An 11,824-nucleotide genomic window follows, 5' to 3' on the forward strand; every position below is an offset into this window, starting at 1 on the left:
TGGACCATGAGTATGTGGTGGGGTTTGCATTAGTATAAACAGGCAGCCTAGTGAATTTATGCTGTGTTAGTCATGACAATAGCAGTCACGGCCTATTGTAACATAACCAGAATTTATTAGGTGCTTCCCTGTCATCCATATGAGTAATAATAACAACAACAATTAATACTTCAAACATGAACAAGTTCATCCTGCTCTTTTAAAAGCAAAAATATTGCTGCCCTTATTTTAAGGATGGCAACCCAAGATAAGCAAGGAGGGTGACCTAATCATTGTTATTCTTTGGAGTACATGATCACTTATGGTGTTTCGGCGCCTGGTTCATTTAGGTAATTATTTTTGTGATCCACCCACAAATAGAACAACAAAGATTTGGAAATAGAGAACAGACGTAAGACCGCACTGCTTTGCAGGATACTGGATACTGATTACCTCTGACTGGAGGCAACAGATACAGGAGTTTTTGGGAAGAAAGGCAGATTATGATGGGTGAATGTATCCTGCTTAGATCTTGGCTCCAGACCTAGTGAGCACCACAAGATTCATGCACATTTTCACTCTACCCTAAAGCTTTTGGTGTTGGGGACAGACACAAAAAGGGGGCAAAGATTTTAACATCTGTCTGGAATTCAGTCTCTTGGATCCAGAACCAGACCTGGTGTCACTGGGGCTGGATTCAACATGATCTGGAAAGGACAGAGCTTCCAGCTCTGCTTCCACAGCCAGCATGAGAAAACATGTCCTACCAGGCAGAGTCAAGGCAGTAGTTACCAATCACTCCGTACTTCCAGTAAGCCTGTCCTGGAAAACTCTCCAAATATTGCTTACTGATCACTCTTTACTACATCCTGCTTTTTGTGCTGAATTCACCGAGCACACAAGTATGCTACCACTTTTGCCTACCTCGTAGTTGTTTATTTCAGATAGTAGAAACTTCTGCTTTTAGCTTCAGACACCCAAGCTCAATCCCTTTATAAGAATAAAAGTTTAAGCCTTTTTACCAAAATCTCCAAACACTCGATAAGCACTACATCATAATACATATCCATGAGTCCTAGAGTCAGTCCACAATCTGTATATATCAGAGTAATTTTCCTGGGGGATGCAGAAGTCAGTGGACTCCCAAATCCCTGTCTTGCTCTCTAGCACCAGAGCGGGATAGGGGACAGGTAAGGAGCTGCACTGGTTTCTCTGTAGTGAAGGAACCATTTCACCCTGTGCCAACATCAGTCACATTTCAGTAATGCTGAAGGCTGCCAAGCTGGAGAAAACCACAGTGAAGGAGGTACTCAGAAAGCTCTTGACTTAAATCAACTTATTACTGACTCTGCTGGAAAGGCAATTACCCCTCACCACACCCAGACCTAAGTCAAGGTCCCGCCAGAGTGCCAGGATGCAGTTCATATTTCTCACACGGGCAGTTTCATCCTCATGCTAAGCTCAGTCATCCTCAAAGGTCACAGCAGAGACCTTTGATGCTGGGGTATGTCAGAGAGAGACAGGCAACAGTTCATGGGAAGATCCACCCTCTCCCAGTCTGCACCTTTTCCCATTCACGCCTATGCCCTTACTTCAGCCTCGGGCTTGGCAGGCAGGCACATAGCTGGTTATCTAAACAGGTGGCACAGGCAGCAGAATGACTTGCTTCGGCACATGCCACTCCAAGATTGGTGCAACCGTATCCAGGAGTTTTCAAAGCTCTTGGATTTTGCAAGAGAGTTTGCAAAGCTGCAAGAGGCCATTGAGACCACAGCCCTTGAAAAATTAGCTCAACCATGTCTCTGTTTCTTGCTTGTTGACAAAAAAAAAATAAAACATCACCACAGTCAGCCACATACATGTTGAACTATGGAAGAAATGGGCTATTTTCTTCATCTTCCTGCCCTGTTAACCAAGTTGACAGATGTTAAAGAGGATCATCTGCTTTCTTGCAGGTTGGGGCCGGTGGACAGAGTGAGGGAGGATGGCGGAATTTCAGATCTCAGTTTGGACATGCAGTCTAGTAATGCCAAGTAAAGAAATCTCATTGGGTTTGAGCAACGAACACGTCTGACAGGGAGCCATGAGAAAGAGAAACCCCAAAGGGAACTGGGAACACATCCAAACTCCATCAGACTCAAGCAGATCTTTTCCAGAATCCAACAAGTCAAATCACTGGTCCCAAAGCTTTTCCTACCCTGACCCTCGCCTCATTGCATTGTCAGCGTTGTGATTTGCCCCATTGTGCCTTTCCTGAGCCAGCCGCTCTGAAGCAAAGGTGGGTGGTAATAACTATGTCTGACTGCAACATCCTTCCAAGCTTGGGAGCCCACAAGTCTGGCATATCCCCAGAGCATTACCAACCTCACCTAATTCCCAGGAAGGATCTTCTGATGGAATGGCAGATGCAGCTTCTTCCCACCACACTCAGGTCCCTTAACTCAGGAAAAGACCACTGTACCTCCCTCCTTTCTGTTTTCTCGCTTTCCAGACTACAATCCATCAGCAAGGGTTTGGACAGCAGGGAGAAGTATAGCACTTCATAAACGAGAGTGTAATGATCTTCCATCCCAAAACCCATGCCAGTCCCAGCCTTGACACTCTGTTCACCTTGTTCAGCTATGTCTGATGACTGACTTAACTGTAACTTCCATCAGGCACATTAAAAGCAATGCTTTTTGGGGGATTTCTATTTCAAGTTGCACTCAGAAACAGTCCATTATTTGCAGAACTGGTGACAAAGGGGTCGAGTGAATCCTGCCAGCATCCAGATGACAAAGTATTAATATAATGCATAAACAGTTATCATTGCATTGCAGCACACACCCCGTTCACAGCCTGCAGAGGCCCCTTTTCTCCCCAGCAGCTCTGGCCAACAGCAGACCTCTTTGCTCAGCTCCTGTACTGGATTTGGTACAGTGGGAGGCCGTTAATCGTCTCTGCTCCGCACACACATGACCTGCTTGGCCTTGCTTTGGAGACCAGCTGAATCAAGCTGTGGTTTTGCCATGTAAGTGATATAAAAGAGCAGCCCTGTGCAGCAGAGGACTCTGATGGATCAGATTGAAATAGCAAACTAATGCTGGTCTATCCAGGCCACTAAGAATCAGAAATCAGATTAGGGAGAAGTCACTTACTGCACTGTCCTCCAAGCAGGCAGGGGATATAATGGAAATGGAAGGGCTATTAGAAGTGAAATGACCAAACGACGCTAAAACACGGGGTGAAGTCTCCACTAAGGTACATTGTGCAAAGGGTACATTGTTGGGTGAGGACTGAGAGCAGCAACCTTTAATTACCTCCAAACATGACACCTCCATGGCTCACTTCAACTACTGGAGCAGGCAAAGGTGTGATACTGTGCTACACAATGACGGAGCTGGGGAAGGGTGGACAGGAAGGAGAGGAAATGAGGCTTTCTTGAAAATGAAGTACCTCTTGCAGATGAAAAGGATTTTTCTTCTGAGTTAAAAGGCAACTGACATTTTCTTCGTGCTCTGCAAGATACTGGATCATTTTGCTCCTCACTTGAAGATGAGCTTAATCATCTAATAAAGACATAGGAAGGGCAAGAACACACTGCAGAGAATGCCGTGCTAACATGGAAAATGTGTTGTGAAGCTTAGATTGCCCTGTCCATGAGGCAGGAGCTACCTGTATTTCTTATTTTTGTACCTTGCACATGGGGTCCTGACCCCCTAACAGGGAATAATCCTGAGGTCCCAAGTACGGTGGCAGAATCTGACCCTACGTGGAAATGTTGTTCTTAAGCTGAAACTGTTCCTGGAAGTGACCATCCAGACAAAAACAACCCTATTGCAGGCAGAAAAAGGGCTAAAGTTTGCTGGGAGGGCAAGTGGACCGGAGAGAGAGAGAAAAGTGTCTGAGGCAGCCATCTGGGTGTTAAAAGCAGTGATCAGAACAATAAATTGGATGGGAACCTCCAAGAGCAGGATTTAATCTGCAAAGCAGCCCATGAACGAGAGAAGAGGGGACCACCATCATGCCCCAGCTCAGCCTTTCTGCCCCAGGCATCCCACTGATGGGAGAGGAGCAGGTGACTTTCTGGAGGGACAGACCCCGTAAGTCCCTCTGACCAGCGTCCCACTGGTTAACATGAAGCGATGGGACACTGTTATTGTGTATATTGCTAGGGAGAGGGGACGCGCCAGCGGGCTCACCCCCCTGATATTTTGAGCCTGGTAAACATCTACAAAACTCTTTTCTAGAAACATGTCTGAATGGCATTTGGCACTATTTAAGATTACATGCACATCCACTGCTACTGCTCTTTAAAGAGAAGGTTTTCATTTCTGAATCACGATGGAAACAGTTTCCTAACATCTCTGAGATTGTTGGAAAAGTTATTAGTTTATATGAGCGCATACATATGCATAACTGTGGGTCCCAAGGGGAACGTGGAAACCTACCCAAGCAGTGAGGCCTCCGTATTATGCAAACTCCAACCTGCTTTCTTATTCTAAAAGAGGATGTTCATTAAAAAAAAAAACCAAACGGAAGCTGTTTTTGGAGGTTTGGGGTTTTTTGCCCCACAACACTAACTAACTGTCCAAAAATGTTCAGGTGATTACCAAAATAATCTGAAACCATGTCAGAAAGGTTCAGAAGATACCTATTTTAAACAGTCCAGAACCCAAATCCCCAATCCTTGCAATTCTGCGTGTCAAGCTCACACTCCCACAGGTTCAGCCCACAGCTAATGGGACTCTGCTTCCAATCCTGCCAGCCAGGAGACTCCTCTCCACTGCTCAGAGGTGTGAGGACCACCCATGGTTCCCCCTTCAGAACAGAAACTGGTTCTCTGCGGAAGGGCCTTTGCTGTGCCCTCGTATCAAGTAATAACAAAATCCACATGTTCACTGGTTTGTGTTGATATGCCCCAGCTGACAGCATCGGGGCGCACAGGGAGCTGGGGTATTAGGCGGCCTGGCTCAGCAGCCTCAGATTAGAAAGCATCAGGAGAAACAGACTGAGTCCCAGTCAAAGACAACAGCGCTCACTGTATATAAATAGCTGAACTCCAAAAAAATCCAAAAAATGAATGAACTGTCAAAGCTCTCCTCCCTTTACTATCAGCTATATTTTGTCTCAGGGTATAGGAGACCACAAAGCTAATGACTGGAGGGAATAAAACAGAGTTCTTGATCAAAATCCAATCCTATTATTTTCCAGCTTGTGGAACAGAGAGAAAACAACATTTAAGTGTCTGTCATTTACCACTGACCTTTGAACAGAAATTTTCTGACAGCCCTTGTTTGTGTTTCCATTGGCGATGGGCTGTTTCACAGATTGCTGGCTGGGTGCTGCAAACGTGGTGAAGCATATGTGAGCCCACAGAGGTTTCGGTTTTTGCAGTCATCTGAATCCTAAAGTAGTTTCAATATCATTTAACTCTCTGCCGTGTTAATGCTTTGAGAGTCACACAGGCCAGCTGAGAAGACATAAATATTTCACGGGCTGAAGTGGTCATTGCTCCGTGCAAAGCAAAGCAGTCCAGTCCCTTCTGGTCCCACAGAGCTTAGAGTATGAACCCACCGGGATTAATCCCTCCGGTGAAAGATTAGAGTCAATGGTGCTTTCTGCAAATGCCAAACACACCTCTGAAAAACAAGAAATTACCCCAAGTAATTAAAACCAAATATTATCATTATTAATTGCAGTCAGCTGAAATCACGAGGACCTGACAGAGCAGTGTAACAAACAGCAAGTCGTCCAGATCTGACAGGGTTCAATGCTAAGCATTTTTTAACTGGCTGAAAATATTGAGATGAAATTTTTGAAAAGATGTGAAATCTAGAAATAATACTGCTCGGTGAAAAAGTTGTTTGTAATTTAGATATAATTTAGCAGAATAATATTTTGTAGAACATTTTTTTAAATAGTGTAAGATTTATCAAATACAATCCCAGAGAAGTCCTTAATTATGTCTTAAATTCTACTTAGCAGTTTTAATTATTCTGTTAAAAATACCCACAACACCTTCAATGTTAAATAAGGTGTTAAAATAAAAATGAGCCTCTGATTTTGAGCAATTTTATGAAATTATCCTGGAAGAAGAATTTCAGCCTCTGGTCCTATGCCACTTCGTACCGGTCTCATGGACCTTTTCTTAATCATCTTGTTTGTGAGGCTGCAGTAGCTCGAGACTTTGTGAAAAAAGGGCTCGTATAAAAAGGAAAAAGAACCCCACCAAAAACCACAACGAGACTCAGAGATGCAGAAACCCACAAGCACTTACATCAGCCTCACGTGTCAAGGATGCCCTGTTCATTCATACCGCCTGCCTGCGTGGCTGCATCCCAGCCACGCTCTCAGCCGCTCCGCATGGCACGGCCACGCGGCCGCTGCTCACTGGTGGGTCGGCCGTGGACACGCCGGCTGCCAGCCCCCATGGTCACGCAGTCCCTGACAGCCTGGGAACTTCATGGATTTCGTACAAGCTCATACAGCGCCTGCAGCAGTGACAGCGCTGTGGGCGCTCAAAGTGAAAGAGGAACTGGAGATGGTTTTTGGAGGAAAGTATTTCCTTCTCTCAAGGCACATCTGTGAGGTTTAGGTTACCTCACAGAAAAGATCTTCTGGGTGTTTTCTCAGCAGCCCCAGGAAGATGACTATCTCAGTGCACCGTAAAGAAAAGCCTGGCTTCCGGGAAATTCAAAGTTTTCACTCCTAGAAAGAGCTAGGACAAATAAGACACATCCACAGCAGTGCAGTGTGAATCCCCTTCTTTCCAAGCCCACTGGCCACTTTGAGGTACAGCCATCTGAGCTCAGACAGCATCCCACAAACACTAACATGAGTAAGCACTGGCTCTTTCTTTTCTCAGACAAAGCAGACTAAAGATATGGAAGGGACTCTCACTGGGAAACCAGTGGGTCCAGTCCCACCAACTGCCCCAGCCACGCTCAGCTCTTTCTGGGGCTCCTGCTTCCAGCAGGAACAGCAATTGCAACGCTCCTTCACAGACTGCACGTCTCATCCTTCTGATCCGGCCTTTGAAGCCCCATCCCTCGTACATCCTCTTCACCCCCCATCTGTGGGAGAAACTCACAGAGACTTCAGGCTTCCCTCGCAAGCACAGTGGAAAAGAGGTGCCTGCTTCAAACACAGGGTTTTCTACTCTGCTAAGATGCATGTCAGGGTTATTGAAGCTCTAAGGTCACAAAACTGCAGCTGTGAAAAACTGTCCCTGGACTGCTTTTTTCAAGCTGGAAGCCTGTCACCCGCCCTGCGGCTATTACACGGGGTATTTTCTAAGTTTATTTACCTTCCTTCCCTCTCTCCCATCTCTGAAATATTCTCTTCAAAATCCCAAGACATTTGCCTGGTGTGTTCCTGGTGGACTATGGGTCATTTTTCATCATATCCAGTGTGGCAATGCAGGGCAGATGCTTAGTGATTTGAGTTACAGTTCAGACACACTAATCAGTCAGATCTGTGAAGAAACTCCTGGTCTTTCAAAACATTCACATGGTTTCCACCAGCAGATTATATTGCAACAGGAGTATGTGGTTTTGTATTTCTTCATGCCATGACACTGATGGAAAAAAAAACATTTCATGACCTCAGGATAAAGGGGGGAGGGAATTAAAAACACTAAAATAAACAAAAGACAAAACCCCCCCCCAACATGCTTTAGGATTCTCCTTCCCCTGCTCCCTTTTTCACTTTCAGTATTTGCACCTGGATGTGGTCACGTCTCTGGTGAGCTCAGAGGTCACAGCACCAGGCAGGCAGCCTGGTAAAGCCTCATTTGCAGCCTGGGTACCGATCCAGCTCTCAGCGGACATGAAGACCATTGCCCAGGATGACCACTGACCCTGGTAATGGGCTGCTTGACATATGCTGAAGCAAAAAAAGAGACCAGCTCCACTACTGCAAGGTATCTACAAAGCCAGAAGCAGTCTTCCTCTTCTTGCCTACTGGCATCAAACAAGACAGAGGTATATTAAATGTGGCTTTTTTTCAGAGAGGAGACACTGCCTAGCAGAAGCAGAAGCTTCTCAGCAAAGCAGCTCTCAAGGGCTCTCATCCAAGCTGCGCTGCTTTGACCACATTTTGCCAACACTGCTGAGAAGCCCCGAGCCAGTGCTGAAGGGTTACAGCACATTTTATGCCTTCCATGAATTTTGAACAGCAATGCAGAAGTCCAGATAGCTCCAGCTTTCATTCAAGGGAGCTGGCTCACCAGCCACAGCCCCAAAAAGCCAGCAAAGTTATAAACTTCCACATCTATTCCTGGGAGTCCCACAGCTATGGGTTTATCACATGGAAGCAGAACAGCATTCTCGCTTGTTTATGGCTTCATAGGCAAAGACCAGACCCAGAGACAGGACAGGAGTGAGGAATAAAAACGGATGGAAGATCATGAGAGAAGTACATGTCCTGATCTGGAGCATTTGTCTCTCACCCATCCTATAAGCACAGCATGGTGGCAAGGCAGTGTCACTTAGCAATTTTTAGATGGCATCTCAGACAATCTTTCCCTACAGGATAAATGGGATTTTGTGTTCCAAAAATGTTAGTGAAACATTCCTGACAGTTCATCTCCTGTTTTGGCGTAGGAAGACATCGCAGGCTAATTTCCTGACAATGCACACTAAAACAGACCTGGAAACCAGCAGATTTCTCCTTTTGGTTTTATCTGTAGGAAAGGGATTTGTTTGTTGCCATCACTGTGTTTTCCAGTGCCACTGTTTTAGAAACCTGGGCACCTAGCTCCTGTAGACACTGTTGACAGGTGAGCAGCAGAAGAGGACTTAGATGCTTCAGAAATCTTGTGCTTGTGGATTCCTGAGTCACTTTTGGGGAGTCTACCTGCAATGAGTGAGCCTTGCTGGAATACTGGAAGCACATCTCGACCTGGACACTGGGACTAAATTGAACTGGCAGGAAGAGAAGGAGAGAGAACCAGTGCATGGAGCACACAGAGTATCGGAGCTGGGAATGTGACCCAGCGGGCAGATGTGATGGGTGCAGGAAAAAGCAGAGAGGGATGAGGAGAGAAAACACAGCCCTGCACACTCTTACTCACAAATATAATCCCTACCTGCCTGAGAAAAGGATTCAGTCTTGCAAACCGTATGAGAATTAGAAGTAGGTTTCCAAGCTTTCCTTTACATAGAGTTATTAACATGTAGCGTTATTTTCCACACTGTAGTGGGACTATTATGCATTTTCCCAAAGCATTCAGGACTATCAATAAAACTTTGGATTCAAAAGCATGGAAACAATCCACTTTGTTTTTTCCTTTTCATAGATGCCCAGTTCTCCGATCCTAGCAAATGACCCAGATTCCTTGGAGAAGAAATTTAATCACTCGCAGGGAGCCCATGCTGAACAGATCACAATATTTGTTCTCTGATCCAGTCACAAAGACGTCATCAAGCTTACAGCACGCCGACTCCTCATGACTAATCTGCACAGAAATACCATCCAGGAAGCTCTTCACAGAGAACAGGAAAGTGCAAATACTACGCTTAGGTTTTCGGCTAAGTGGGCATGTGATGCCGTGTTTTAATTTTATGTTAAATGTCCTAGCCAGAAATCTCATGTGGCAGCTGGTCCTGAGAATTCTGTAATATGATAATTAAATGTCTGCCTATAAACAAAAGTGTTTGTATTACAAGTGCTTTCCCATGGCATTTAACTATGCAGCATGAATCAGTGGCAGGCACAGAAGCAGTTTTTCTTGGGGCTAAGCAAGTCTCCCATTGTATCCCAAGAGACATAGAATGGCAATGTCTGATTTTTCCCCAGCACTGTTGCTCAGCATAGGCCTAGAAATAAAAATAATTAGATCCCTTACATTGATACAGTATATGTATCTTTTATTACAAAGAATTCTCAAAGCTCTTTGCTAACTACATATCTATCTCATCATTTGAGATTGCTGCTATATCATGGGTCGATTGCAACAGCAAAGTCTGATGTGGACTTTGCAGAGATCTCTGGCTCTTCTTTTGGAAAGGACTGCAAAGACTGGTACCAAAACCTCTGCCAGGAAGAAAAAATTCCCATGCCATTAAATCCAGCCACTTCTGAAAGACAGCTGTGTACAGAAACACAGAGTCCAGGACAGATCATGAGAAAAAGCATCAGAGCCAGCTGGAAGCACGTGTTGAATTCAGGTGGCTGGGATATTACCTCCAAGGAGACATCCACACTAGAGACTTAGATCGAATAAGTGCTCCCTGCTCTCCTAATACACACCAGCCAAAGGCTTGCACAGGAATCTACCAGCAATTTTTCATTATGTAGGTATTGAAAGGTTGGGATAAACCTGACAGTAAAAAGCAATAATACAGGGACTGTGGCTGCCAGCTCCGACAGTGTCTTTGCTCTATTATTTCCACAGACTTTCTCGTGTGGGTGCAGCACACAGCCACCATGGGCTGGACGCTACTCCCAGGCTAATAAATCCTCTCCAAAACAGCGGAGCAGCGCAGAGGATCCAAACGGCTGCTTGCAGTTCCCCCTCCTAGCTGGCTGATCTGGTGCTGAGCCCGAGTTGACCCAGACGAGCAATGTACTTGTGCTCACGTAACCTCGCATGTGAGCTAACAAACTCTGACAGATAGTAGCATACTGACTGCGTATGACTCAAATAACCAGAGGCCTGACTCTGATCTATCGACACCAATCTTACCCCAGCAGAGTGCCACTGATTTCTGTTGAAATACTGCCAAGGTTAGACCGATTCGAGGAGAGTCCAGATGTAATTTTGCCTACTGAAGGCAGGACTGCATTTTAAGTGAGAACAGATTTAATTAGTGCTATTTTAACATGATGAGTTGAAGAATTAGGAAAGGGGGGAAATAAAGACAGACAGAGCTCCAACAACTATAAATTTTAATCTCCCCACTGCGAGCTTAAAAAATGCAGGAGAGTTGAGGAAGGGAAGAGAAATTACCAAAGGGAAATAATGTCTCTTCTAACAAGATAATGCAGGGTTTGGGAAATAAAACCAAATAGAAAAAGCCTGGAGTTAAGAACCCTGCTGCTTAAAAGCAGCACTGAATTCCCATCACTGCAGGTTATAATGGAGTGGTTCTGCTTTGCTTTGTATTTAACATTCTACATTTCACTCCTGTTCACGGACCTCTGTGGAAAGCCAAGTTTTGATGTGGGATTACGGTGCAATGGCTGATGACCACATTAGCCATCTGGTCTCTTGCAGGTCCGAGCAAAAGTCCAGGTCTTTCTCAGCCAAGAGTCGTTGGCTAAATGAAGTGACATTTCTGATTTGCGTGTCAAACTGTTTCCACTACTGCATGCACGTGAGCGTAGCTGCGGTTTGCTGTTTAGCATGGTTGAATTGCATCCAAGATCTGCAGGAAGAAGACTTCCAGCCGAGACCAGCCACTAATGGCTCACCTGGCAGAGTGGCCGCCCATGGCCTAGGCAGCACTTGCCAAGTTCAAACATGACTTGTGATGAATGAAGAACACATGCAACAAGTCTAGCCCTAGCTAAACAGACTCAAACACCTGGCCGGGAGCCAGCAGATGCAACACCACGCATTTTACAACACACAGGGAGAGGGAGTGTGATCGTATATCTCCAGCAACAGAGTAGGCTCAGCATCTTTGCTCTCTTATTTATGGCAAACCTGGTCCGCCCAAGGTTCGTGCTCCAAAGAACTAAATATCCACTGACATAAACTCCAAACGATACCTGAAATTAGACTGAAACACGTTCTAGTAATTGGCAACAGGCAAGAACTTTTATCTGCTTTAAATCAGAGCAGAACGGAATGAAGCAGTTCCAGGCGGATCTGCAATGTAGCAGAAATGCCTTAAATGCCCAGAGGAGCACAGTATAA

Source organism: Platalea leucorodia, assembly GCF_965183815.1.
Source record: "Platalea leucorodia genome assembly, chromosome: 9".
Classification (NCBI taxonomy): domain Eukaryota; kingdom Metazoa; phylum Chordata; class Aves; order Pelecaniformes; family Threskiornithidae; genus Platalea; species Platalea leucorodia.